The sequence below is a fragment of the Asparagus officinalis genome, chromosome 8, assembly GCF_001876935.1.
Source record: "Asparagus officinalis chromosome 8, Aspof.V1, whole genome shotgun sequence".
In the NCBI taxonomy this organism is placed as follows: Eukaryota; Viridiplantae; Streptophyta; class Magnoliopsida; order Asparagales; family Asparagaceae; genus Asparagus; species Asparagus officinalis.
Window position 1 is genome coordinate 71,712,396 of NC_033801.1, and position 3,122 is coordinate 71,715,517.

Here is a 3,122-nt window from a genome sequence, read left to right on the forward strand (position 1 = left end):
TGAAATGTTTAATAGTTGTTATGACGGATTTCACGCATAGTCGCCGTCATATGAGCCAGTAGATGAGACTCCGCAGTAGACTGACTTTAAATCTAACTATTATTATCAGTTTCTCTTAACTTTTAAACATGAAAATCCATATCCATTAAAAAATTTTTCTCTAATATATATCATATTCGCTCGAACTCAATTTCGACGGCTATTTCTCCTCTTAACCTTATAAAAACTCCAAGAGAAGTCTATCTAAATTATTTTCATCCGATTTTTAGTGATTATATCTAATTTAGTTCCTCTCAGATTCATTAATGATGTTTACAAGCTCAAGTTCATTCGTAAATGAATCCAAGAGTAGTGGAGGTCATCGAATCTACTAGCATAAAGAATAAAAATAAATAAATTTTATAATTAACATAGAATTCCTAATTAATTAAAAAGGGCTATGATAACTTCTGGTATATCAATAGCAAGATCAATATGGTTACATGTTCGTACCACGTATAACTAAAAATAATATTCTCATTATTATCTCACCATTTTCTCATCATTTTCACTTTTCGCATCATTTTCTCTAAACTAATCAAAGTCAAAGTCAAAAACTCACTAGTACTAATCGAATACCAAAGTATATTTATTCCGCTAAAGAAATAAATTTTCAAGTATTATTAAAATTAATAAATAAAAATTATTCCTTTTTACTATATATGATGTGTATATATTTAAATTAAAATTTAATTAGAAAATAGATTTAAGATTATTTGAGTCTTAAAATCGGTATATAAAACTTAAGCAGAAATGGTAAGTGGTTAAAAAAGCGACATCATATATGTAAAATGCAAACAATAACTTGTGATCAATTTTAAATGAATATTTTTTAATAAACAAATAATTCGAATATACATCTGATCAAATTCTAAGCGTTAGCAAACTCGAATACTAAAAAATAAATTTTAAAATTAAACAATTAAAAATAAAATTTAAAAATAACATAGAACTCCTAAATAATTGATAAGAGATATGATAAGTTCTGGTATATCATTAGAAAAATTAATATGGTTACATGTTCGTAACGCGTATGACTAAAAATAGTCTCATCATTGGTCTCTCACCATTTTCTCATCATTTTCACTTTTCTCATCATTTTCTCTAAACTAATCAAAGATGAAACAAAAAACAAACAAATATGACATCATATATGCAATAATACAAATAATAACATATGATCAATTTTAAACGAATATTTAATAAACAAACGAATATGTTAATTATTTGGTTCAATTACATCCCTAGATGTGTTAGCATGTAATTTACATAATTTGGTGGAATACTTTTTAAATATTATAGATTTGAGGGACTAATATTAAAATAATTCTTAATTTTTGTAGACGCCACTTCATAACAATAGGATAATCAATTAATAATTTAAAATTTTTACGATGGGCACATTAGTATCGGCGACAGAACGCATCCATGGCCAATACACATTGGCGACAGACACGATCAATCACCAATACTTATTGGCGACGTACACGATCCGTCGCCAATACCTATTGGTGACGCACACGATTCGTCGCTAATGTGTATTGGCAACGGAAAACATTAGCGACGGATCATTTTTGTCGCCAATAGGTATTGGAGACAGATCCTTTTCGTCGCCAATGTGTATTGGTGACGGGCACGATCCTTCGCTAATACCTATTGGCGATGGACATGTTCCGTCTCCAATACCTATTAGCGACGTAAACGATCTATCACCAATAATTTTCGTCGCCAATGTATTTCGTCGCTAATAACTATTAATAATAGAAAATATTGGTGAAGGATCGTGTCCGTCGCCAATACACATTAACGATGGACACAATTCGTCACCAATGTTTTCCGTCGCCAATAGTCATTGGTGACAAAAAACATTAGTGACGGCCCAAATCTGTCACCAATACAAACATTGGCGATGGGGTATTGGCGACGAGTTTATTTCCATCGCCAATGTTTGTATTGGCGACGGATTTCAAATCTGTCGCCAATACCCCATCGCTAATGCTCTGTTCTCTACTAGTGATAATTTAATATCATCTTAATGTGTATTGCTAACATCGGTTTCTTCTTAATCCAGATTATACTACTGTTGATGGCTGATTTTAAATAGTCAATGAGAGAAGCAATTTAGTTGACGGAGATCCTCTAACCCTCCGAATGTCCGATTCTAAAGTAGAACGTATTTCCCTACACAGGTAGAAAATAGTCAGAGGGCAGAGTTGGGTTCTCTAGTTGTTCCTATGATGATCATGTCAGTAATATGCTTGAGTGGAGAAATAATTGAGCTATAGTAGTTCTTAAGCACAATGGGGGGAGGTAAAGATTTTACCTTTATACTAAAAATAGTAATCATATTTACAGTGGATGTAGAGGGTAGGATAGTAAATTCAACCAAATATAGGCCTAGCGGCCAAGTTAGCATCTCCTTTATATGTGTCGGTCGATGAGTGGAGGAGAGGTCACTTCGGAATTTAATATGAATGATTGGGGGCGTGCGGTGCCGACGTGGTCCAATGTGTCATAAAGACTATTAGGGATAAAGAAATGATGGCGCCTATTATGTATTTAATATATTATGTGCGTCATCAGCTGTCAGAACGTGGGAGGGGACTTGAGGCTCTAGGTAGTCGTTGTTTTTCCACTCGTCCTGTGGAAGGTCGAGAGGTATCGCTTTTTGAGTCTCCTTGCGAGATGTCGGTCGAACGGTCAGTCGAGTACGTTGATCAAGAAGTTTATCTAGCCAGGGTCGACATGTCATGCATTTTGAGCTACCCTCACGATATGTCAGCATGTCGAGCCATCCGAAGCTAAGCTTCAGTTATCTCAAAGTGAAAAAGCTGGCTCGATTACGCATAATGTGGGACACATGTCTGCTTTTGATTTGAGATTACTTTTTAACACTAAAATGGCTATAACAGTTGGCTTCTTTTACTCGGAGTCAGCCTAGGCCGAGTCTGAGTGAAATGAGAGGGCAGAGTTGGGTTCTCTAGTTGTTCCTATGATGATCATGTCAGTAATATGCTTGAGTGGAGAAATAATTGAGCTATAGTAGTTCTTAAGCACAATGGGGGAGAGGTAAAGATTTTACC